The sequence below is a fragment of the Cynocephalus volans genome, chromosome X (genome assembly GCF_027409185.1).
Source record: "Cynocephalus volans isolate mCynVol1 chromosome X, mCynVol1.pri, whole genome shotgun sequence".
NCBI lineage: Eukaryota > Metazoa > Chordata > Mammalia > Dermoptera > Cynocephalidae > Cynocephalus > Cynocephalus volans.
This window is the reverse complement of record NC_084478.1, coordinates 11,177,925-11,205,245: the sequence shown is the minus strand read 5'-3', so window position 1 is coordinate 11,205,245 and position 27,321 is coordinate 11,177,925. Positions and strand designations below refer to the sequence as shown.

Here is a 27,321-nt window from a genome sequence, read left to right as displayed (position 1 = left end):
TAATTCATGGGAGGTGGTTTCAAGGCCCCTGACCCTTACACATTATTGATTCTTCTAGGCACACATGGGCATTTATAGGGCTGACAGCATTGATCACTCGACGGGATTTTGCATTTATTTGGCTCTCAAGATACGTACTTTATCCTCTAGCTCTAAAGACCACTGCACTTAAAGGAATCTTGTGGTAGGTAAATGTCCTTTCTAACTGCTCATAATGACCTTTGGAATCCATAAAATCTTTCTAGAGGCTTTGCTTAGATTTGGGCTTGGGGCAGGCTTGCCTCAGAAGTGGTAGTGTTTTTTCTCTACAGGCACATCAAGTGTGGTGTCTCTCTTTTTGTGATGTTGTCAGGAACGTAATTTTTTTTTGGATATTCCAAATAATATTTAATTTTGGGTACCTCACATGGCTTTGTCGGAGCTGTGGTCACAGAATTTGAGGTTATTTGATTGACAAGAAGATGTGATGTATATGATTAACAAGATAATACCTTATTCATTCAGCAAATATATCTTGATTATCTGCTCCTTGCAGATATACTGTGAAGAATAAAACATGTTTTTTTTTCCCTCTGTTGCTTCTTGCCCAGGGATTCTCAGGCTCAATACTGTTGACATTTTGGGCTGGATAAGTCTTGTCGTCCAGCACTCTGCATGAGGTTTTGCAGCCTACAATCAGTGGCCTCTGCCCACTGGATTCCAGTAGCACCACCCCTCCCCTCTCCCTAGTCTTGACAATCAAAAATGTCTCCAGATATTGCCAAATGATCCTGGGAGGCAAAATCACACAAATAAGCACAAGAACAAACTTGATGGGGGCTATTAAGGGAAACGGTGTAGTACTATGAGAGATAGCATCAGACAAATCCTGGTGTCTTCGTCCATTTGGGCTGCTATAATAACGTACCATAAACTGGGTAACTTATAAACAACCTGACATGTGTCCCTCACAGTTCTGGAGGCTGGAAGTCTGAGACCAGGGTGGCAGCATGGTCAGGTTCTGGTGAGGGCCCTCTTCCGGGTTACAGACTGCCAACTTCCTGCTGTATCCTCACGTGGCAGAAAAAGGGAAAGTGGTTTTCAAGTTATGATCCAGCCCAGGAGTCACCAAATGTTTTCTGCAAAGGGGCAGATAGTAAATGTCAGCTTTGGGGACCGTGAGGACCGCTGTTGTCTGTATTTCCTGGAAGCTGGTAATCAGATCCACAGGTTTTGATCCCATTCAGGTTGGACTTTTTCGCAAGACTGCATCACAAGTGGTGTGTCTGTCCATGGAACCACATCAGGTCTGGCCATCCCTCTTTTGTGATGTTGGCAGACATTGATGCTCAAAGCTGAAATCCAGTCAATCCTTGGAAGTTCTATTCCTTTATTTTAATCCTAATCCCATCACTCCTTTAAAACATCTAGACTTGGTTATTCAAAGGTGAGTATATACTGCAAAAAAAAAAAAAGAAAAAAAAGAAATTAAAACAAAGAAATTTAAGTTTTCTAGTATTGGGATAATAAATAAATAAACAAAATAAAATGATCTGGAATGCTTCTATAAAGAGATAACTTCCCTCATCTACAGACTGGATAGTCAGGAGTCCAAGGCAAATCAGCACATGGCAAATATGAACATTGCTGGTTTGTCTCTGGTCTATACTGCTTGTTGGCTGTTACACTTTATGTAACACACTCATGGAGTGAAGTGTGCCATACATGGGGCCTATAGGTTTGGCGAGATTTCTGGGGGCTGCCGTGGTGGGCATCTGCTTTGTGGGATTTCCTGGCACTGACTGGGACTCCGTGAACAGAGTGCTGTAGACTCTAGCCCCCACTGAAGCAGCAGCAGTAACCTGGGATCAAGTTGCCAGGTGTCCGAGTTTCCCAGGGCCACCGTAAAAAAGTACCATAAACTGGGGGCTTGAAACAACACAGATGCATTCTCTCATAGCTCTAGAGGTCAGAAGTCTGAACCCAAGGTGTCAGCAGGATCACTCTCTCTCTGAAGGCTCTAGGGGAGAATCTGTTCCATGCCCTTCTCATAGATTCTGGCGGTTGCCAGCAATCCTTGGCATTCCTTGGTTTGTGGCCACATCACTCCAATCTCTGCCTTCATTTTCACATGGTCTTCCCCCTGGGTGTCTTTGTGTCTTCTCTCCTCCCTATATGGACACCAGCCACATTGGGTTAAGGGCCCTCCCTACTCCAGTGTAACCTCATCTTAACTAATTACACCTGCAAAGACCCTATTTCTAAATAAAGCCATATCCACAGGGGTTAAGACCTCAACCTATCTTTTGGGTTGGGGCACAATGTAACCCCCAACACCAGGGAACCCAAGCAGTCAGGGCGAGTGGAGGTCTCCCCACCAGCAGGGTTATGCTGACCCTGGGGAGATAACTGGGCTGCCAGAGAAGGCTTGGGCAATACGTGGTTTGATTTGCACAGATCATTTCCCCCAAAGGATCCCCTCTGCTGTTGCTGAAAATTGCTGTCCTTTTGGAATTTTCAAAGGACACAATGACGAGAAGTCAAAGGTATAGACAGCGCTGGCTTCACGGGCTGCCACCTGTGCAGTCACACAGGGCCCCATGGAACAAAGGGCCTGCACTTATGTTATTGCTCTACTGTCGCCATCTTGAAATTCTTCAGAGTTTTTGAACAAGTGGTCCTGCATTTTCATTCGGTACTGCAAAACGTCGACCACAAATTATGTAGCCAGTCCTGGCTAGGGACACTGGGCAGGGGAAATGCATAGGAAATGAAGGCAAAACTCACGCTCTGCCTTCAGAATGGTTGGCCTGCAGCTGGCTTTTTGTCCCGTTCTACTTCTGTGCCAGGGAGTTCAGACTAAACTTCACAACGACACAGCTTATAGCTGAGTCACAAACAGAACCAGGCTCTTCAATGTGCTTATTACCCAGAGCAAGCGTGAAAGTGGCCTGGTGGCTGGCGTAGGGTTCATCACCTCTCAAGTGATAAAAAAATTCCCTACTGATTACGAGGTGAGGCAAGGCAAACACTATTCAGACAGCTCTTTGCATCAATATCATAAAATCAGTTTTTCTAGATGCCTGCACCCCCGTACTTTCCCCTTCTGTGTGATCTAATACAATGCTTCTCAGCCTACGGGGTCTGGGGTGGGCGTTTCAAGGAGCCCTGCTGTGACACTGCTGCTCCACCCCCACACTGCGAGCAGAACCAGGAGCAGAAACAAAGAGTGACTGCTTATAAAGTCAGGCAGTATGGCGGCTAATTTTATGTGTCCACTTTACTGGGCCATGGGGTGCCCAGATATTTGTTCAAACTTTATCCTGGGTGTGTCCATGAGGGTGTTTTGGGATGAGATTAACATTTGAATTATAGACTCAGTAAAACAACTGCCCTCTCCAATGTGGGTGGGCCTCGTCCAATCAGTTGAAGGCCTGAATAGAACAAAAAGTCTGAGGAAGAGGGAACTTCTGCCACCTGACCCTTTCAGCAGGGACATTAGTCTTCCCTGCCTTTGGACTTGAACTGAAAAATCAGGTCTTTTTGAATCCCAACCCTGCTGGCTTTTGGATTGGAACTACACCATCAGCTCTTCGGGTCCTCAGGCCTTCAGACTGAGACTGGAACTACACCATTGGCTCTCCAGTTTGCCGACTGCAGAACTTGGGACTTGTCAGCTGCCATAATTACATGAGCCAATTCCTTATGATTTCAACCTCTCTCTCCCCTATTGGAACTCTTTCTCTGGAGGAACCTGACTAATACAGGAGGTCACCTGGGATAGCTGAACTTCAGTCTCAGGGCTCATGCTGTTTAGCACTATCTAGATACATTCTCTTAGCCTTGTTTTCCCACTGTGAAGCCTAGGGAATATAATGTTATCTTAAATTACACACATTCTATTGGGTTTCTCAACCTCAGCACCAGTGACACTGGGGGCAGATTGTTCTCTGTTGTGGTGGGCTGTTGTGTGCACTGTAGGGCATGTGGCAGCATTCTGGCCTTCACCCACTGGATGCCAGTAGCACCCCTCTCCCAGCTGTGACAAGCAAAATGTCTCCAGACATTGCCAGATGTTCCCTGGGGGACACAATTGCTCCCATCCCAGCTGAGAATCACTGATATATAACAACCATCTCAGGGTTGTTGCTCTGTGTGAGGATACCCGTGTTCAGAAACTGTTCCATTCATGCTACAAAAGAGACTCATTTGTAACCCTAGTGTCCCTAAATGAAAGCAACAAAAAGACGATTGCTCATTTCTGTGTCAAATAAATCCTCCTTCTTGTCTCTGCAAGCCTGAGATGTCTGAGCTGCTCTGCTTGACTCATAAAGCAGAGGTCTACAGTTTTAAGAATGTGTTTATCTATATGCACAGGGGACCAGAATCATAATCCTGAACAGGACAAAACCAGCTCGGAGGAAGCATCTTGCAGCGTGCTGGCTCACGGCAGTTCCGTCTTCCTGAAATGACGGCTCGCCTGGAATACACTTGAAGTTGCCTCATTAGCATTTTGGTGAACAGAACCCATGGGATGGGAAGAGAAAGAAGTAAAAGACAGCACTGGGAGGGGAGACCTGGAGAGGAAAGAAGTGGCGGACTACAAGTTTTCTAACTTTGAGAGAGAAATTGGTCTAAAATTGTTTAAAAATCTGAACTTGAATAACTCAGGGACAAATCGAGCCTGCCTAAAACATGACAGCCATTCATCAATTCCAAGGAAGACGCTGTTTTGCAATGAGCACCCAGACAGAGCACAATAAAGCACTAAAATGAACCAAACACAGACTGGCTGGCTCAGCCACACAGCTGACTCTCCGGGAATACCCCGCACCTCTTTCGAGTGGAAGATTAGAAAATGAGAAAAACCTTCATCTCAAAACTGGACGCGTCTCCACAAATCAGGGAAGCCTTACTCGAGACAAGCGCTCCCAGGCTCCCTTTCCACACACGAACGCTAAACAATGACTTTTTGGTTACAAGTCAAATGAGAGTCTGAAATTTATGTTTTTGCATAAAGCAACGAAATAAAACATCAGAGAATGACCCCACCCCACCCTCATTCCAATTCCTGAGCCCGGGGAGAGGTCTCTTCAGCCATCAAGACAGGAATAAACAGACAGCTCTTCTGATCTCCTCCAGGGCTCCTGCATCTGCATTATTGAAATAAACGACATGCACCCGTAATTGAGTAATTATTTCAGCACTCAAAGAATGCCAAACAATGAACCATTTCTTCCTCAGACCCAATCCGGCCCATTTCCGTTTTCCTTTTAGCACAATGTGAGAATTACCCAACGGTATCACTTCCTAGAACATTCTGTGGTTTACACAAGGTGGGCAAGACTTCTCTGGCAGTATTTATTTTTCTCATTTTAGACTTGATGATTGCAGCCTTCACAGATTTTCCTTTTCTAGAAGCTTCTCAAGTATTGAAGGTGCATAGATCCCATTTTGTACCTTCCTTTTTAAAATAAGGTTCCCTTTTGGGGAGAGGAGTGGGGAAAGAAGGCACAACCTAATAGAGTGAAAAATCTTCAAACTCTGTCCTTGCATGTTGGATTTACTCCTTAACAGGCATTTTAAAGAAAGTATTCTGAGGGCTGGACGGCTAGCTCAGGGGTTACAGTGCGGTGTTATCACACCAAGGTCAAGGGTTCAGGTCCCCATACCAACTGGTAGCACAAAAAAACAAAGTATTCTGCACGTTTCCATCACTGCCTTTTAACAGCTTCAGAAGGGAATTTCCCAGCGGGTCGGGTAGGAAGAGAACAGAAGTGTTTCCATCTCCTTTACCCAGAGCCTAAGTGGATTCTTTCCTGAGCTGTTTCTCCGTCTGAGATCGGATGGGAGGATGGGTCACAACGACGTTCACACTTCGGTTGTCGGCAGGGCTGTGGTTTTAATGTGTAGGAAATAAAGAATGCAGAACTGTGCACTCAGTTAAGACTAGAGACTCCTTTCCCCGGCAGTGTTTTGTGTGTGCACGGGGTTTTCTGTCCACCATGGAAAGCCCCACTTGACTGTAAGAAAGACAGGCCTTATCCTCCCTACCAATTACACACACACACACACACACACACACACGACCTCCCGATTTACCGCAAAGCTAGGGCGTCCCTTCATCTCCTACCAACTTCTCCTTCACAACTCCACTCACAAGTCTTTAAGGACACTCAGCAGATGCCTGTTCCAAGTCGAAAAGGGCTAATGGTGTAATAAAGAGGTCTCGGTCACCCCAAGTGCTTGCCTCTTGCTCTCTGCTTCAGCTCCTTTTAGGAAGACAAATGCAACGGCCCCGCTCCCGTTATCTGAGGCAGAGTGGTCCGGGGGCGGTGGGTGGGCACGTGGATTAAGCTTGTTCAGGGAGGGTCTCCACTCTGTCTGCCTCGCATGCCCCGTCACACTTTCTCCTCCACTAATGTGCAGATGAAATTGGGAATACCCACAGATGTTGTCGTGACGATTACACGAGCTCGTATTTGATAAGTGCTTGGCTGAGAGCAAGCACGTAGGAGACTATCTTAGGTCGGGCTCCCTACAAGGGGTGCTTCTAACAGAGGTGGGGGTTCTCGTAGAGTGACTGATCGTGTACGTGAGGCAGGACAGCGCAGGGGAGGAGCTGGCAAACCTACGATTTCGGGAGAAGTCTAGCCTCAGCCCGCTCCCATGGGGACCTCTCGAGTGTGAAGGGCACCAGTGTGTCCCAGCAAGACAAGGGGGTTGGGCTGTTATACTGCACAATCAATCCCTGGGGGTGGGTGTAGCCTCTCAGACATCTCTTGTCAGTGCAGGGTTGTCCTCATTATCCTCTGGAAAAGACAGCCTGACACAGCCAAGGGGGTTCGGGGGGGTGAGGGGGGCTGCAGCATCTGCTGCACAAATCAACAACGGTTGGATGACAGCATCTCTGCATGCCAAGGGGCCAGAGCTCAGAACTCAGGAATCTGAACACCTGAGCCTCAGTTTCCTCATCCAAACCATCTTCCCTTTGGTCTCACAAAGCCTCCTCTGAGTCCCAGCTTGAGGTTGGCACCCTGGCTTCATTTGTGGACAAGTCACAATTGTATTCTGATTGCACAGACTCCATCCTGTTCTCTGCAGCAGCCCAACACCCAGCTCAATGTCCACAACGCACATTTGCCACCAGTATGAACGTGTAGAGAAGATCTGTCAGCTTCAGGGACGCTCCCCTCTTTGGGCTCCTAATTGGATGCAGCGTTCCTGACCCCTGTTCTTCATCTGATGCTTTTCTTACCTTGTCTTTCCTTCTGTGAGTCCTTTGACGTGTGGTGGACGTGTTTCTCCCTCTCTTCTCACCCCTCTCCACAGAGGTTGGTTTCACTCCAATGTGCTCCAGCCCCATTCAGGATTTGGGATAGATCTGTGCCCCGATCTGCGACATCCTGAAACAACAAGGTGCCCGAGAGGGTGGGAATGCCGCTTCACAATGGCCATGTTGGGTGGTAAGGTGACTACTCAGTGGGCAGGAAGGAACGGAAAAGACAGCAGTGGCTGCCTCATTGGCGATAACTCATGCCAATCAGAACGGAAGGTGTCAGAGCAGGGACATCCAGCTCTTGGGATATACCCTGGCACATGCAACATCACAACGTATTTGCTTTTTTGACTTTCCCTTGGACGCTTAATTGTTCATGTGTAACTAAAAGAACTCAAGTGGTGGAATTTCTAGCACAGATCATGCAGGTAGGGGTAGATGGTACTTGGGGAGCAAGGAAGTTTCTGTGTTGTAGTGGGAGGTGAGGAGGAAAGATTCCTTGGATAGTCTCCTGGCAGCCTCACATTTTTCCATCTTGTTTTTCTTGGGGTTTTTTTGGTGGCGGGCGGGGAAGAGGGATCGAACCCTAGACCTTGCTGTACAGTCTTCTTTACTAAAACAACTTTTCCCCTTGTAAAAGTAATATTACCATTTTGCAAAGGCTCTGGAAAGTAAATAGCTTTTGCACAATCCCACCGAAGGAACGCAAACTACAATGAGCATTTTGGGACATTTTCTTCGAGTCTCTTCCCCTATGTATCTGCATTTGGATCACTGTTAGACTTTTTCCTAGACCTTTTTCTATCACTTGAACAGTGTTTGAAATCCTCTCTGATACTTGCTGGCATTTCCTGGCATAACGTCTTACCGCCAGGGCCTGGAGCACTGCAGGAGCTGGGGGATCTGGAGCAAGACACAGCTTCAACTCTGGGCCTTCAGTGTCACCAGCCATGAGACGTGAGGGGAACAGAAGTTACCATACAGGTTTAATGTTTTAGGAGCTGACCTGGCTTCCTCCCGAGCAACGGCCTACTTGGATTTCTGCTCCAGCTGTCAAACTCTGGGATCCAACAGACTGAATGCAAGAGCTCAGGGAAGGTCGAGGGGCCCCCGCCCAGAGTGGGAAACCCGGGCCCGCCCTTCTGGGGCTCTCCGGGCAGGGACGCGACGTGGCCACCTGCCCAGATCCTCGCTTCCAGGTGCGTCCTCCCGCCCCCCCCCCGCAAGAGGGCCGGCTGCGCGTTCCTCCTGCAGCTACCGAGCTTCCTCGGCCTCCCCTCAGGGACTTTACCCACCTTCCCAGGACCAGCTTGGGGGATCGGGAACCCCAGGGCGGAGTCCCCGACCTCCACGTGCGCAGAGGGGAGGACCCCAAACATCCCCGGCCCGGGAAGGGGTCAAGCGAGGTGACCGCTCTCCCCGCCGGGAATTGTTTCGGTCCCAGGAATCAGCCCGGGTGGGGCGCCGTCCTCCCCGCCCTCCTTCCTGTCCGCGGTGGCCCGGGGGCGGGCGGACGCGGCGGCGCCCATCCTGGCCCGCGTGCGGTTTCCCGAGGCCGGTGGAGGGGGTGGAGCGGGAGGGAAGCGGGAGGAGGGAAGCGGGAGGAGGAGGCCGCGGGAGGAGGAGCAGCGGCGCGGGAGGGATGAGGGTGAGGTCGGGTAGCGGGGAGCAGAGGAGGAGCCCCCGAGGGAGGCTGGAGGAGGGGCGGCTGAGGGCGGAGGGGTCAGGAGGAGGCGGAGCAAGGGCGGGGGAAGGAGCCGGAGGCGGCGGGAGGAGGAGGAGCGGCTGACGGGGCGGAGCGGCGGGGCGGGGCGGAGGTGGAGCCTGCGTGCGCCCGGCCCCGCCCACCCGGCCGGCCGGAACGAAGATGGCCGGTCGCGCCGCGGGAATGGAGTGGCCGGCGGCACCGGCGGCAGAGGCGGTGGCTCGGAGGCTGTGACTCGGCGTGCGGCGGTGACCCGGACGACCCGGGCGGAGCGGGCGGCGCGGACAGCGGCGCGCCAGGCCGGGCGAGCGCCGGTGCGCGGGCGGCGGGCGGAGGATGCGCCAGGCGCGGTGGGCGGCTCCGGGCGGCCACCCCCGCGCCCCGGGCGACGGGCCTTAGTGCTGGCGGAGGAGGCGGCGAGCGCGGGGCGGTCGGGCCGCAGCGGGGCCCGCGCCGTTATGCCGTGGCTGAGCGGCGGCCGGCGGCGACGGCGGGGACAGCCGCGGGAAGCCCCGGGGGAGCCGCCGCCGGCCGAGCAGCCCCAGCGGGAGCCCCTGCCTCGGCCGGCGCCTCCCGCCGCGCCCCCCACGCTCCCCGCGCCCTCTGCACCGCCGCCGCGAGCCCGGGAGAGCGCCGAGCTGCCGCTGCCCGTCGGCTGGGAGGAGGCGCGCGACTATGACGGCCGCGTCTTCTACATCGACCACGACACGCGCCAGAAGTCGTGGATCGACCCCCGTGACTGGTAAGGGGGCCGGCGGGGGGCGCGGGACCCGGCGCGGACGCCTGCACCGGTACCGTCGGTCGGCGACGCCGCAGATGCGCTGGCGACACGCCCCGGCCAGCGAGGGGCCACCAGGAACCCTGGGGCAAGGATCGGGACGCCCCCATTCCCGGGGCCAGGGCCAAGATTGGGGCACCCTTCCTCACCTGGCCCGGTGCGACGATCGGGGCGCCTCCGTCCCCGGGCCCGGACTCACCTGGAGTCCCCATCCCTTGGGCCCAGGGAGAGGATCGAGGACACCAGGAGGCCTGCGGGTGTGGGCGAAGATCTTGCTTGCCCGGGTCCCAGGCGAGGATGTGATCGCCCTCCTCCCCCAACTTCCAATATTCTTAGTCCCTGGGCTCTGGGTGAGGATCACGGTTCCCCCTCTGCGGGCCTCGAGTCTCTGGAGCGCAGAGCCCTGGCCTCCTCCTGGTACCCCGCCGCGGGGCGGACACACTGACTCGGTTCCCTCACGTCACCTACTGTCCGGCGCCTGGGAGCTGGGCGCCTGGAATTTCCTCTCCCGAAGCTGACAGACGGGCCACTTTTTCTTTTTCTGCGGCGGCCTCGCCCCTGTCTGCCCCGGGACTCTGCGGCCCACCGCCCCGGCTCTGGCCCCGAAGGCGTCCCGGCTCCCCGGTGGCGAGATGAGCTGTCACTTTGGATCACAAACGTGCGCCCGGCTTCGGGGCGCGGGTTCCTTGTCCGGCCGACTCAGCCCGGTTTCCTTCCAAAGCCTGGTGCCAGACGGGCAGTTTAGGGGTTCTCAGCCCTTTTGGAGTTGGGAGAGCCTGTTCCCAAACTCTGTTGGTTGCTCTTTAGCGCCTTAAGAATCAAGTGAGTTAAAATTTTGTTTGAAAAAACACTTGTGTAGGGCGGCCAGAATGGAATATGATTAGTCCCATATGCTTTTGGAGTAAACGAAAAACAGTTGTATTTTAAGTTTCCTTTTTGTGCGACCTATGTGTGGGGCACGGAGTTGTCTTATTCATGTAAATAAATACGATCAAAGTAAAAAAAACTGATTCTTCTAAAAGCACTACCAGATTTCATTTAATGAATTTCACGAGATGAAGCTTTTCCTTAACTTTCTGCTCTCCTGTCTATGGATTTCAGTGGTGCAACTGCTATTAGAGTTGTATTTTTGTGGAATTGGGAGTTCTGTTGAAACCAAGTGTTTCCACTGGTTATCTGATATCTTGTCCTCCCTAGAGCAATTTCTCTCTCCCGGGGCCTGAGTGCCAAAAAGGAAATACTGCAGGCTTCCCAGTGATTTCAAGATTTGAAGAGGCGCAGTGGGGTGACATTGTGCCTGCTTCCTCTACCTGCACTGGAAAGGCAGCGTGCATGGCATTGGCATTTGAAAAGGAACTCTTGAGGAGGGACGCTGTGGAATCCTTTGAAGGTTTATCTGGGTTCAGATAGGGAAAAACGAAAGAAAACAAAAGCATTGTGATTCCCTACCATTCTCTCTAAACATTGCAAACCTTTGGACTCAGAAACTAATATAAATCTTAGCACAGTTTTATGGGTTAAAAAGATGCTTAGTTATTTTGAAAATCAGGTGAGATCATATTAGAATTTTAACTGAAGGCTAAAATTTAAATTTTAACCTGCTGGTTGATCAAGCCTTGGATGGTTCTAGAATTGGTTGAAATGCTTGGAATGTGGTGCCATTTTGTACCGTATGTCTCTTAAAAACCCAAACGACTGGAAAATGAACCAGTTAAAATTATTGTTTTGCCTCGAAAAGGCAGAGCCCCGTTTTATGAGGGTAACGTAAAACAGTTGTGGTTATAGTGAAGTGGGGATCCATGATGAAAGATCTAAATGGAAGAATTTTCATTTTAATGGTGTAACCTGCAACATAGGTGAGCAGACTCTACAGAAACCAGTTTGTAGAGTCTTCATTTCCATGTATTTCATCTACATTTCATATGCTTTTTCCCCCCAGAAATCAGTTTGTTACTGAATAACATTTTTCACTCTTTTCAGACATAACTTTGTTATAGGTTTTCAAAAGGTCCTGCTTCTAGTGCTAAAAGTGTCGACTGAGTGAACAAAAGTGGATATTTTACATTTTTTGTAAAGTAAAAACATGTGTGTACTTTTCTGAGACACTGTTTTTATAGTGAGAGAAAATTCAGCAGGGGACAGCTTGAAATTCAGCTCCCATAATACCTTGCCTGAAATATGTATGGAATGTTCAGCAAGCCACAGACATGTAAGTGGAGGGCCAAAGGCTGGAATAGTCTTTCTCCGTCCCCTTTCAAAACAGAATGTTGCCGATTTTTACAGGTGACCGGCTAGCCTTTAAAGTTGTAATTAACTTTTATTGTGTGGAAAGAACTGTATGTCAGAGTGCAACGTTTTCTCCATGTGCATCTGACAGTCAAAACCCTTTTTGTGTCACATTTGATTTGAATATGTTATTTGGGAAATAAGGACTTTTACCCAACAGCTTCCAAATAGAGAACCGACAGGAGAGGGGCAAATGAACAATCGATTTTTCAAGAAACTGAAATTATGAAGGAATAAATTAATGTAGTAGGTTAGGCAAAAATTGTTTTTGACTTTAAACATCATTTTCTGTATAATTTATTACAAACTGTAATAGCATAACACACGCTGCTGCATGCAGAGTAACTGAAGGCCAAGGGTTGTAAACAAAATCTCTTCTAGGGTTTTACAGTAATTCCATTCAGTGTTATGTTTAACAAGAACGGATACTGCCAGCTCAGGGCACATTGGTGAATTGCTGTAACTCTACTTTTTAAAGTGACAACAAAGAAGATGCAGGCCTCCGGAAACATCTTTACAGATGTGGCTACAGATGTGTTAAAAAAAATCTCAGTATTTTAAAAACAGAATTTTGTAGTTTGACTATGAACCTACCTTAGGTTTAAATTCACTATTTCTGTAGATTGACACTGTGCATATAATTTTCATTGTTTACTGTGACTGATACCTGAAAACTTTCTTAAAAAACAGAAAGCAGACTTACCATTTTTATGGCTGGTAGTTTCCTTGCATGAGTCTTGTGTGTTTTCCATTAGTGACACACATGTATTCTGCATATGTTAACTCAGAGTACAGGGACCACCATATAAAAAGGTATTTGCCATTTGGGCAGAAAGTGTAGGAAGAACATTTTTGCCTCCTTTGTAAAGTTTCACTGGCTTCGACAGTCTTGTATATGTGTGCTTCCAGAGGGCTGTTTTGATATTAATCCTATAGATGGACCGAGTGGCTGAAACTTAATGTTCTGTTTCCTGTAGTTCGGTTGGAGTTGTACGGTACTGGATGTGCCAGCCACGAGCAGCTTAAGAATGGTGGACGGTATCACATTTGAGATCAATAATCGTGACGATGGTGGAAGACCAAGATTATGTCATGGCATGAGCTTTTGGGGACCCATTTGTACACTAGATGGGATTTGACCTGCACTGCATGGAGAAATTCAGTGGTATATTAAAAGTCCTCTGAACAGGGTTTTGCTTAGAGGAGAAAAGAGTGTATACCTCTGGAATCTGCCAGGTTGGAACCTCACATAACAGAGCCAGATAACATCATTACCCCCTTCTTGAAACCTTTATTCAATTAATAAGTAGGTTTACTATATTTACTCTACAGAGCCTATTTCTGGATTATATAAACTGTCCTGGTTGAGCTTTGTGATAAACAAGCAACGATTTCTCCATTTTTCATTTTTTAAGATTATAGACAGTGTTTATATGAACATGGGAAAGTGTCTTGGTTTTAAGGCCATAAGGGGTCAGCCCCTGGAAGAATCTTCTCTTGCTTCCATTGAGATCAGCAACAACTACTTCTTGGTCTAATGTCTTTCTTTTCCTTTCCTTCCTTTTTTTTGTTTTTTTTTTTTTGTTTTTTTTTTTTTTTGTTTGTTTGTTTTTTTGTTTGTTTTTAAGAAAAGTGAAGTAGAAAAGTCATTCATTTCCAAAAATAGCTTGCGGATGTTTGGAAACCTCCAGGTTTCCTTCTCTGTCCTTCACTCTGATTTAGGAAGTGGAATTAACATGTATCACTGTCTGTGGTAGGTTCTACTTCAGGAGCCCATAGGTCAAATGACATGTTCAAGGTCACCTGGTGAGTTGGGGGGGGGCTTCTTGACTTCTAGCCCAGGTCCTTTTGCTAATGTTGGCTGCTTTTCCAAAATATTCTGTGAAATTAATCTGGTGGAATAAAAGCAAAGTTAAATTTTACTGAGTTCAGCTATCCCCGCTTAAATCTAATAAAGTGAAGAAATATTTATGAAGATTCTTGGCCTTCTGTTTGCTGGGACGGTATATGGAGACCAAGTTTGTCTGTGAGATGGGAGACAGACATATAAAGTGAAGGCAAGAATGGTGGCCAGGCATCCCAGGATTAATTAAGTTCCTCAGGTGGCGATCCCTTCTGAGACAAGGAGAGAGGGCTCCCTTGAGCCTGGGGCAGTCTTTGTCCTTGTCTATCCACCTCCTGGGGTGAGAGTGTCTAGTGCTTTCACAGCGCTGGCTGAGGTAAGGGGCAACGTGAGAAAAGTGCTGGAGATGAGGAAGTGCTGGGTATGTTCGGAATAAGTGAGAGAATCAGTCAACTTGACTGGGCCTGAGTTTTCATGTAAGGAAGGTAGGATTCGGTAAGACCACACATAGCTTAGAACCCCACAGCTTTGGCATTAGAAAAGCTAGAATCATCTTGTTCAAACTCCTTTTTTTGCATTGAGAGCCACAGGCAAGGGAAGTGTTCTGCTGCTAGTTAGAAGGGCAGGGACTTGGCCCCCTTCTGACCCCCAGTCCAGTGCTTTTTCCAATACACCACCAGCTGCCTGAGTCCCACCCATTTTTAAGCATCCTGCCTCTATTCAATCCTTTGTTTGTTCATGCCTCCATTCATTCATTCACCAACCAACCGTGTGCTTGTTGCATAGCCTTTCGGCCCCAGGCGTTCTTCCAGGGTTTGGACCTCCATTGGGAGCAGCAGCAGACAGGTCCCTGCCTCGGTAGGGCTTCCACTGGCTTGTGTCCTTCTCCACGAGGCCATTCCATGCTGCTCCTGTGCATGGGCTTCTCCCCACAGGGATCCCTTGGCTGAGACTGTGGGGGACATATGCTGAGTGCTCTAGGCATTTGCGTGGATGCTGTCATTGAAAGCCCACAATGGCTGCACCAGGTGTAGGTGGACACGTGATGAAACTGAGGCCAAGGGAGGTTGACTTAGTGGCCGTGCTTCCTGTAGCCAATGAGGAGCAACATCTGGTCCATTCCAGAGTTGCGGCATGATCTACACCTGTCCTTGACCCTACCTCGACTAGGTCACTGTGTGTCCCTTGCACTGTGTTATACCAACTGGTTATTTTTTCTTGCGTTCATTGTTGTTTGATATTTATTCCCTCTGTGGTATAATGGGCCTTCAAAGATGTCCACATCTTGGTCCCCAAAACCTGTTAATAAGTTACCTTCCATGGCAGAAGAGACTTTGCCATGTGATTACGTTCAGAATCTTGAGATAGGGAGATGATCCTGGATTATCTGGGTGGGCCCACTGTAATCAAAGGGTCCTTACTAGAGGGAAGTAGGAGGGTGAGGGTGAGAATGATAGACATGTGACAAGGGAAGCAGAGGTTGGAATTATATCACCATGAGCCAAGGAATGCAGGTGGCCTCTCGACACTGGAAAAGGCAAGGAAACAAATTTTCCTCTAGAGCCTGCAGATGGAATGTGGCCCTGTGACACCTTGATTTTAGCTGAGTGAAACTGATTTTGGACTTCTGACCTCTGGAACTCTAAGATAATAAATTTGTGTTTATTATTATTATTATTATTATTATTTTTTGCATTCATCTTTTATTTTTTATTTTTTATTTTTATTTATTTTATTTTTTTTAATTTTTATTTTCTCAATATACATTGTGGCTGATTATTGCTCCCCATCACCAAAACCTCCCTCCCTCCTCCCTCCCCCCCTTCCCCCCAAAATGTCTTTTCTGTTTGCTTGTTGTTTCAACTTCAAGTAATTGTGGTTGTTATATCTTCTTCCCTCACCCCGGGTTTGTGTGTGTGTGTGTGTGTGTGTGTGTGTGAATTTATATATTAATTTTTAGCTCCCACCAATAAGTGAGAACATGTTGTATTTCTCTTTCTGTGCCTGACTTGTTTCACTTAATATAATTCTCTCAAGGTCCTTCCATGTTGTTGCAAATGGCAGTATTTCATTTGTTTTTATAGCTGAGTAGTATTCCATTGTGTAGATGTACCACATTTTCCGTATCCACTCATCTGATGATGGACATTTGGGCTGGTTCCAACTCTTGGCTATTGTAAAGAGTGCTGCGATGAACATTGGGGAACAGGTATACCTTCGACTTGATGATTTCCATTCCTCTGGGTATATTCCCAACAGTGGGATAGATGGTTCGTATGGTAGATCTATCTGCAATTGTTTGAGGAACCTCCATACCATTTTCCATAGAGGCTGCACCATTTTGCAGTCCCACCAACAATGTATGAGAGTTCCTTTTTCTCCGCAACCTCGCCAGCATTTATCGTTCAGGGTCTTTTGGATTTTAGCCATCCTAACTGGGGTTACATGGTATCTCGGTGTGGTTTTGATTTGCATTTCCTAGATGCTGAGTGATGTTGAGCATTTTTTCGTATGTCTGTTCGCCATTTGTATATCTTCCTTTGAGAAATGCCTAATAGTCCTTATTTTTAAATGTTTTAAAGTTAAAGTAGTTAAACTTTTTTCTAACTATCTTTAACATAGGTGGTTTGTCATATATTCTACTAGAGCTACTCTCAGTGACCACGGCCCCTGAAATATGATGTACATTTTATGAGCAGCCACTGAGGTTATTCAACTTGACATTCTACTTTCTAGCAGCAATATAAGGATACTTCAAAAGTTCATGGAAAGATTCATACAAACTTTAATCCTATTTTCCCATGAACTTTTTGAAGTACCCTTGTACACAGAGGGCATAATCAATAGCGTTTGTAAGATGAAGTTTACAAACTGTGATAGGCCAAGAAATTTTAAAAGACTAGAAATAATCACACATCTGGTAAGCTATTAAGTGGCTTTAGAGCAATGGTTCTCAATTGGGAGCAATTTTGCCCCCACCCCCCACCCCCAGGGGACATTTGGTAATGTCTGGAGACATTTTTGGTTGTCACAATTGGGAACGGGAGGTGCTCCTGGCATCTGGTGGGTGGTGGCCAGGGATGCTGCTAAACATCCTACAGTGCATAGGACAGTTCCCACCACAGAGAACAATCCAGCCCCAAATGTCCATCGTGCTAAGGTTGAGAACCCCTACTTTAGAGTAATTATGTGTTAACTAAAAATGCTTCCATAAAACAGATGTAATTAATGAAAAAGTTTAAAATAAAAACTTGGAAGCAACCACAGTAGCGTTCGGTACGTAGATGATAGGATAAAAAAGTAAACACTATATAGAAGAAAAAGCATATTATCTTATGACAGGTTATTGTCTACCAAAGCATGGAAAAGTCCCCATGCATATCCATCTGTATATCTGTATCTATATCTACATATTTACATATATGTATATTTTAACATCCACAGCAGAAAGAAGTAGATGGCCCTACTGTTCCCCATGATCTAGTCCAATCATCAACAGCCTGCCCAGGCAGACTCCTCTGTACCTCTGAATAGCTTGTCCAACAGATGTGACACTTATCCTCTTGTTCAGTCCTGGATGTGGAACCCTTTCTGCAAGTGAGCATCTTCCACGTGCTGAAGAGTCATCATTCAATCATCCACCAGACGAGGAGATGAGGTCCCTCCACTCTTCCCCGCCACCCTACCCTTCCCTCCTTTCATCGCCTCTGTGGCTCCCACTGAGTCCTCTCTGAAGCCTTCCTGGCTTAACTGCACAACTCAAGACTAGAAGAGCCTGAGCCCCGCTGAGTACAGAAAGAGCCTCATACTTGCAAAGAGAAACGAGAGGCCAAGTCCCATTCACCAGGAATTGGAACACGGGTCACGTACGGCCCCATGTGTTAACATGTGGTGATGAAGATGGCCGCATTGCCCGGGCAGTGCTCACTAATCCCCCTCTAGCAGAGACGTAGCTGTGCTTTGGTATTCCAGAGATGGATTGAAAATAAAACATTTTCATCTTCATGTGAGCAGTTGTTACAATTGTAAACATGATGCGTAAGAAAATTCCTCATTTACCTCATTCACCATTCTTTTTTTATCGCATCTATTTTGCATCTGTCTGTAATCTTTGCTCCCATTTCCCCTAAAAGTGACACTGGCTAAATGTGAATGTCACATTTCTATACTCATAAAAGGGCAGATAATTCTTCAAGTACAGGTCATGAATTTCTCCCCTAGAGTACAGGGACTCTTCTCTTTCCACAGACCAGGAAAACGGCTCTTGTGATTCCTCAGAGCAACACACTCCTTTCTTTGGCACAAACTGTGTAAATAGCTGCTTCTGTACTATTACGGGTGTGACTGAAAGCACACAGGTACTATTGACACCGCGTGGTGCCTCTTCAGATGCTCCAAACACAGCTTCTAGGAGAGGGCGTGGTGGGCAAGCCTAAGGGTCTTCCCTAAACACTTGACGACAGTTAGTGCTTCCCCCTTGACTACAGTAATGGGTTTCAGTGAAATTAGTCAGCTGTCTCTTAGCAGCTGTTCCTGCAACCACACAATAGATAGTGGATGCTGTGACATTTATCACTTTAGTTTTTTTTTTTTTTTTTTTCTTTTTCGTGACCGGCACTCAGCCAGTGAGTGTACCGGCCATTCCTATATAGGATCCGAACCCGCGGCCGCTGGGAGCGTCGCCGCGCTCCCAGCGCAGCACCCTCCCGAGTGCGCCACAGGCTCGGCCCATCACTTTAGTTTTTAAGTTTCAACATTTGCTTAAAGGAATTCAGGGACTGAATACATTTTTTAAAGGCTGCTGATTACATTACTTTAAAAGAAACCCAACCCTACTTAAACAACTTTAAAAAACTTGTTATTTATAAGGCAATATTTAGGCCTGAAAGCACCTACCTGTTAAGGGACAGGACTTATATTAAGGCAACAAACAGTGAACACAAACTTGCTATGGTGTCTAAAATACAAAATCAATTTTTGCTTCGGGGGAGGTAAAAATGTTTGAACAGCAAGCTAAATTAGAGGCCATAGCTTATGCTTATCTTATAAAGCCTTTGATGGAGATACGTTAACGATATTTTAAAAGCTACTTAACATTGGGAAGAGGATTTAGCAGTTGAAGGGAAGCACCTTAGAAATAAAAAACAAACGGCAGGGAGAGGCAAGCAGTTTCATCTGGTGAAGACAAGCTCGCGGTGAGGCAATCGGCAACGAAACCAAGGCAAGTCTCGTTGATGAGCGTCACGAATACTCTGGAAGATGGCACGCACAGTAAAAATCATCACATGCACACGGAAACCGGCCATGGGCTCCCGACTACCACAGGATGCTGAATGCCGTGCAGATCGCGGAGCGAGGATGCTGAGCAGATGGCATTGGCCACGTGCCAGTGCAAGGGCTATGCTGGCCTCCGCCCCTGCTGCATCTTGAGGTCCAGCAGGGCTCCATCTCCGAGGCTCACTGCTCCTCCTTGCCTGGGGCTTCCAACCACTCACTCCCAGGCCTCTGGCCCTCAGTGCCCTCTGTCTGCGGAATCCTTCCTCCTGCTCCCCTTCCAAAGCAGCCGGCCCTAGGTTGCTGGGGCCCACAGGCTTCCTCCTCTGAAGTGCCCCCACGTGGGCATCACCCCTTCTCTCCTCCCCCAAATCAACAGCCTGCGCCTCGGTGCAGCTGATTTCAGTTGGAACATGAGGAGGAAAATAATCACAGAGCAGACTCGAGCGATATCATTTACCCATGTGGCCGCTAACAGCTGGATCACATGTAATGCCATGAAGTGAAGGAAAGCCTGTGCAGTGGCAGGGAGGTGTCAGGGCAGAGACCTCACAAGCCCCAGCGGCTGCACAGCCCACCTGAAAGTCGCTCTCTGAGAGCAGCTCGGCCTGGGCTACTCACATCTCTTCCTGAGCTTCATCCAGCACTTCCCCAAAAAGGCAGAGTCTGCAGCTTGCCTCCCAGAGGAGCGGGTGTAGGGGGCTGCTTGCAAATACGTGGTCCCTTTCCAGCCACACAAGACTTGGGTCTGAGCCCTTGTGCTTCACAGAGTGACTTGGGTGCCAGCAGCATTGGCATCAATGGAGAGCCCATGAGGAGCGCAGGCTGGGCCCCGCTCCAGACCTGCTCCATCAGCGTCTGCATTTCCACCGGATCCCCGGGTGACCGCGCACACACGAACGCTTGCGAGCCCCTGGCGTGACACGCATTCTCTCGCACCTCTCTGATCACTGGGGGGCACAGAGCTGCCTCTTGGCTCCTGACAAAAGGCGAGCTTCCATCTTTACTCACTTATTGCGAGAATCAGCTCCCTCCGCTGGGCAAATCCGATGAGGCGCTCGGAGTCTCTGGAGACCATCACGGGGAAGCCATTGGAGTCGGTGTCCTTGATGAGCGTCTCCATGTTCTCCACGGTCATGCGGTCCTGGGTGAGCACCGACAGCGGCGGCTCTCCCCGCTGGGGCCACATGACGTCGGTGGCCAGCGTGCAGTGGGTGAACTCTTCCTTCACATCCAGGAAGGGGTAGCCGTTCAAGTGGATGTGGGCCTCGTAGATGCCTTCCTTCCCAAAGGCATTGGCCACCAACTTGCTGGTCACAGCCGCCGCCATGAGGGGCACAATGTACTCCAGACCACCCGTGAACTCGAACATGATGACCACCAACGACACTGTCATCCTGGTAACTCCACCTGCAACACAAGGCATGAGTGAGATTCCAAAGCCCGACCACGGACACTCGGGAGGGCACGATGTGTGGAAATGGATAGACGGCTGTAAATGTTCCTCACACATGTTCCAAGGGGACATTCCCACATGCCACCCATGCTCAGGCCTCAGGAACAGATGCCAGGTTCTTTTCAACGTGGCATTGTGTCAGGGAGCTGTAAGTGACACCTGCCTGGGGGCTCTGCTCCAACGAGGGACCCTGGCTTTTCCACTCACCTAGGCCCACACGTCTGGCTTTTGGGCGAGTGGATCTGACTGAACAAGCAACCCCATAAGCCTTGTAATTTTAGGATTCTTAGGGACTAGAGAGAAGAGAGAGACCCAGCTTTGTGTCACTTGGTATTCAAAGGGAGAATCCATACTGACTCCTGGTCTTCCAGGGAGTTTAAACCAAGGTTTCTCATCTTCAGCACTAGGGACATTTGGGACTGGAGCATTGTTTGTTGTCAGGGGCTGTCTTGTACACTATAGCATGTTTAGCAGCATCTCTGGTCTCTACCCAATAGATGCAAGTGGCACCTCCCTCCCCAGGTGTGACAACCTAAAATGTCTTCAGATACTGCCAAGTGTCCCTGAAAGGCAGAATCACTCCTGGTTAAGAACTACTGTTCTAGGTGGTATGGCTGTAAGATGGTGGAGACTCCATCAGCCTGGGCCTGTGAATGACTGGGTGGGAAGAATCTTCTGTTCACCCATGTTTTTTACATATATAAATATATATATATATATATATATATATATATATATATATATGTATATATAGTGAGCAAGATATAAGCCTTGGTGTGTGAGCCACCGAGATTTGGGGGGATTCTCCTTATAGCAGCACAACCTAGCCTATCCTGAGTAATGGAAATGTTCAAGTACATGCCTTCCTTCTCGCCAGTCCTCTAAGCCAGCTCAGTGCCCCCACCCCCTCCCTGCCCCACCCCTGGTTGTGCCTAGGCAGGCTGCAGCTCCCACCATTGCGTAAAGCCCTGGTGTGACCCAGTCTGCTCCGGGCCTGCACCAGTTCCAGAAGATGATCCAGTCATGGTGATGGTAAGCCAGCTACTCCACGCCGATACCCACCATCCTGCCCGCCATTGCTCCCACGGCCATGCTGGGGATGAAGAGGCCCGACGGGATCTTGAGGGAGCACAGAGAAAAGTGGAATGAGGGAAGGCAGCTGAGTCCCCCTTCCTGATCCCCAGGAACCACGGTGCCCCCTCGACAAGCTTGCATTTTGCTCAGCCTTCAAAGGAGGCACCGTTCTTCAAAATCAGTCAGCTGGGAAAAGGTGGGACAAGTGATTTGACCTCCTTAGTCGGTCGCATCTACTGCAACATGGAGAGAATGCCCTTTTACACTTTCATTTCTTCCCCTGCAAAGTCTGGCCCAGTTTGCCTGCTGTGGATTAAAGAATGATAACCCCCAGTGCAAATACCATTCAAAGTGAACATCTGTCACTTGAGACACTCGTGACTTTCTCTCTCCCTTGCCATGTCATTCAGGTTGGCTTTTAAAATTAAATGTCAAGGCACAGCACGAAAACGGAAAGGGGCCTGCAACTGCTCCCTGGTAAAGTAAAGAATTTGAACGCACCATTGCAGCTGCCCCCGATCTTCCAAAAAGCTTTCAAAGACTTCCCGCTCTGTTTATAGACAGTGGATACCAGTCAGAGAGAGACAAGGGAGGCAGTTCCATCTTCCTAACCAACTACATCTTCCGAGAATTATCCTGAATATATTCTAGCCACATTAGCGGCAGCGAAGAAACAGACTATGTAAACTGAATGATCTTTGATGTAGCGTGTTGCTTACTTTGCTGGCTGCTAATGCATTTTAGTTTGTCTGGTGACGGTGCACGTGCTATAGGACACTCCCAACTACTCTGTGTTCATTGAGACGTGAGCGCAGACCCTGAGCCACAGCTGCATTTATGTTGCCCCAGGTGGTCATCAGTCTGAGGATGCCAGGTGAACTGAAGTTCAGAACCTTGGGCGTGATTTCTAGAGTCTGGAATATTCCATAAGAAATTGCTCCTATATGGGCTCCCCCTTCGTCCACAGCCATTTAATCCCCTGTAACTTCAAAGTAAAGTCTCAGCAAGCACCAGAAGATGCTCCAGCATCTTCCTTGGACACAAAAATTAATTCCTTTGCAAGTAGATGATGGATCAGACACAGTCAGCTGTTTAATAAAGTCTACCCATCCTTGTTCTTAAGGCACAGATTCGGGTTTGTGTTTGATCACTACACAACCAGAGGTACCGTTTCTTAGACTTTTTAAAAAAAGACAATTCATAGAAATACCACACAGAAAGCAAAAGTAATGGAAAACATCAGGGGCTCCGTGGGGTGGGTAATGTTGTGCTTCTGGTCCTGGGTGCTGGTTATACAAGCATGTGGGTTTTGTGAAAATTCATTAAGCTGTATGCATCTCTATATGACACTCTTATCACACTCTAACACTCTAATAAATGTTTCATTTTGGTTTTTAAGTAAGCAATAGCAGCACTATTCACAATAGCCAAAAGGTGGAAACAACGCAAATGTCCATCAAAGGATGAGTGGATAAACAACGTGTGGAGGAATCTACAGAGTGGAACACTCTTCAGCCAGAAAAGGAATGAAGGGCTGACACGTGCTACAACATGGATAACCCTTGAAAACACTGTGCTAAGTGAAAAAAGCCAGTCCCACAAGGAGGGTCCGAAATGAATTAATTTAATTAAAATGAACTGTCTGAAATAGGCAAACCTATAGGGACAGAAAGCAGATCGGTGGTTGCCAGGGGCTGCTGGGGCAGAGAACAGGGAGGGACTGCTAATGGACATGGGGTCTCCTATGAAGGGGATGAAAATGTTCTGAAACTTGACCGAGGTGACGGTTGCACAACATTGTGAATGTACTTAATACCACTAACATGTACACTTTAAAATGATCAATTTCACGTTATGTAAACTTTACCTCAATTTTTTTTAAAAAAAGCAATAACAACTTAATGTCAGTTTCCATAAAAGAAAGCTCCTTAGGAAGGGCTTTCAAAGTATGTCTGACTTTAACGCAGTGTTTAAAAGCAGGAAGAAAGAAGCTGTCTCTTCTCTGGCTTTAGGAACAAAAATGAGGAAAGCACACGGTGTCATCCACAGCTCTTGAGGACATTCCTCGTCAGGAGACGATGTGTGCAAAGAGCCCCCGTCGTGGCCCCAGCCCCACCCAGACTGGGAGGCCATCACGTGGTGTGCAGCATAGGTGCTGCCACACAGTCTCAGAACTCTGGGTTTGCATCTGTCTCTCCGAGAGGCATGTGCTCTTTAGGGGCAGCATTCTGTTTTGAGTGCTGTACACCTTGGACTTAGCACAGAGCCTAGATACAGCGGATGCTCAATGCATGCTCATCGATCCAAACTGGGCCACACACGGGCTTGTCCCACCACCTGGCATCACCCTGCCAGCAAGCAAAGCTGTGGTCACTCCTGGTCTGGGAGTGAGATGAAGTGAGCTCCATGCCCAGCTCTGTCTCCCATATGCTGTGGGTCTGATTAGGCCACTCCGGGTCTCTGAGCCTCAGCTTCCTCACTTGTAAAATGGGATTAAAACCTCATTTCACAGGCTTGTTGGATATAAAGGAATTGTGTCCTGATGATTGAAAGAATGTCAAGTGCCCAGCACATGAGAACATTCAAGAAAGGTCGGATCCCCTTTTCCTCCCATGACAATTATGTTCAGGAGAGTAGGGTGCTGTCCCCAGGAGGACATGGGTTCTTCCCCCCACCAGCACCCACCCTCACTTTCTTCCCCTTCACTTACCTTCATGCCAAAGGTAAATATGGTGATGACGATCTTGAAGATCAGCGCCAGGGCCAGCTGCCACATGGCTGTGTAAACGCCAAACCCAGCTGGCCAGTCTGGAATGTCATCCACAGGCCGGGTCATGTTGGGGTCATTGATGTAGTCACATAGCTGGGAGGACTCAAAGGCCCCACAGTCGTTGAACATCTCAGAAATGAGATCACTGGTGCTCTGGCGTGTGTAGGGACTGGGGTAGGCAATGACAGCAGTGATGGCAGTCACCACAATGACCTCCAGCACCGGGTACTTCCCTAGCCGGGTGGTCTTGCACCTCCTACCCCAGGCGATATTGCAGCAGATGAAGAGGGTTCCCCACAAGCCCCCAAACACCCCAAGCAGGATGAAGGGGAAGAGTTCAGCGATGTACCAGGGCGTGTGTTATTCCACATAAAATAGAACATGGTGGCTGTTCCCAAAGGGATTGATGGATCGCAACGTGAAGGCCACCACCTGGGCCGCCAAAAATGACCTCCACAATGTCTCCGAGAGAAAGTAGTAACTGATCTGGAATGAAGAAGTCGCAAATTAGTGACTGGCCAGAGAAAGAGCTGCTCAGAATTCAGGCCCTTTGCTCAGCAGCCACCTGCTGGTGTCCACCGTGAGACACACTGGGACCAAACGTGGATGAACGGCACTCACTTCATCAGTCAGTCCAGGCTTGACTATGACAAAATGCACCAACGAAGATACCAAAGGGATCTAATTGTGTCTAAAAGTAAAATGGATACTGAGCAAGGTGGCTTAAGCCAATTTTTTTTAAGAAAAAAATAGTTAATCATAATTCTGTTCATAGCACAGAGACCCTCCTAAAAGCAAATAAACCTCTGGATTTGATTCAGGGGTTGGAAAACTCTGGCCTCCAGGTGAACTCCGGCCCACCAAAAGTATTCATAAGGCACACGAGTTAAGAATGTTTTTTACATTTTTAAATGGTTGGAGGAGAAAAAAAGGTTTTTTTGAGTTGAACTACTCAGAAGAACAATATTTTGTGACGTGAAAACTATAGAAAATTCTAATTTCACGGTAAAAGGCCACAAAGATAGTTAAAATTGCATAATGATAAACACACACACACACACACACACACACACACACACACACACACACACACACAGGATATTAAAAAAATAAAATTCTAATTTCAGTGCCCATGGGAACATAGCCATGCCCATTCACAGACTATATGTTGTCTATGGCTGTTTCCATGCCACATGGCCATGTTGGACAGTTGCAGCAGAAACTGTGTGGCCCACAGAGCCTGAAATATTTCCCATTTGGCCCTTTACGGAAAACGTTTGCCAACCAGCTAACCCCTGGAATGATCCATTCGTGTTATCAAAACCAAAAATGCTTAATTCAGTTGGCTCTGAGAAACAGAGAAGACACTATAAATCTTCAAAAAAAAGTCATGTTGGAAAGGGAAGATGCTCAGCATTCTAATAACGCAACTTTGGGGGATATACAGATGTTTGAATCCATGACAACCCCTTTTCTTTCGCCTAATCCTATCTCTTGTATTGAAAAGGACTTTGACTACAGGTAGCATTGTCTTGCTCCATTTTCAGACCTGCCACATTTTGTAAATACCAAGTAATGGCTTTCTTCCTAAAGGCGTGCTGGAGCGTTTTGCCTAAGGCTTTGAGAATTCAACTCAGTGCCAATCTCAGTGACTAACTTCATATACTGGGGTCCTCTCCCCCAAAACGGTGCCCTTTAGGATACAGAAACATTACCATGGCTACATAACCTCTACCTCCAACCTCTCCCACAATTGGCTAAAAGGGAGTGAATGTTTACCACCGAGCTGGCAATTTACACGCGTGTAATCACAGATTAGTTAGACACCAAGTGAGTCACTCACTCCATGAATTTCATGGTCAATTTCTTTTCCCATTGTGTAATACATAACGGGACAGTGTTATCGCTTGTCAGTGCCATTTATATAACTTCAAAATGCCTCCTTGTGGACACTGCTCTTCCAAGTAATCAATTTCTCAAGTAGCTATTACAGTCCTTCACAACCTCAGCGCACATCAGAATCACTGGGAATCAGGAAATATTGAGAATTGGCTCTCCCCAGAGAGATTAGATGTAATTGGCCCCGGGTGCATCCAGGGTGTGAGGAGTTGTACAGCCTCCCCAGGTGAATCTACAATGCAGCCCAGGTGGACAACCACTGCTCCATTCAGGAAAAGGTAGCACAGGTAGCCCTAATTTCTCAATATTTAAGAGATGCACCTGAAACACTCTTGGTTCTTTCACAAATTCCTGCTACTGAGCGTCATGTCACCTGTGGTGACTTGGGGAGGGTCATGAAGTCAGCGAATCTTCAGATTGTTAAAGGGGTGTGCACAGGACCATTTTCATCTCAGGAACTACTGACAGATCCGTATCCTAATTCAAAGAGAGGGAGCAGGTGAGGGAAAGAGCCCATGTGAGCAGGTTGTGCATGTCTTCCTGAAGAACTCAATGAGCTCCTCCCTACAGGACATGCCAGAGGCCTCCTAGCTGTGCAGTCAGCTGGTGTTTCTTGAACGAGCCTTTAACTGATGGCAAACTAGTGGTGGTGAAACCAGGCAGTAACAGGTGGTAGTTGGCCTAATGGATCCTGTGCTCTGGGGATCTCAGATCCCTTTATTTAAGGGATGTTTTATTATGCCTGCCACAATCCTGCCCTTTTGTGTTGCCTTGAATAAAATTTCCTATAATATTTGTCAGTTAGTGAATGTGGATTTGGACCACAGGGTACAGTTTATTTTTTATTTATTTATTTATTATTTTTTTTTGTCGTTTTTTTGTGACCGGCACTCAGCCAGTGAGTGCACCGGTCAGTCCTATATATGATCCGAACCCGCGTCGGGAGCGTCGCCGCGCTCCCAGCGCAGCACTCTACCA

General features: G+C 47.9%; 1 protein-coding gene and 1 pseudogene across 1 annotated transcript in view; one reads left to right on the top strand and one right to left on the bottom strand.

Moving 5' to 3' along the window:
• Positions 1–27,321, top strand: part of LOC134367165 (G-protein coupled receptor 143-like) — a 350,752-nt gene that overhangs the window by 189,365 nt on the left and 134,066 nt on the right. The gene's annotated exons all lie outside the window — the stretch shown is intronic.
• The window catches only part of LOC134367017 (H(+)/Cl(-) exchange transporter 4-like), a 32,003-nt pseudogene continuing 15,073 nt past the window's right edge, over positions 10,392–27,321 (bottom strand).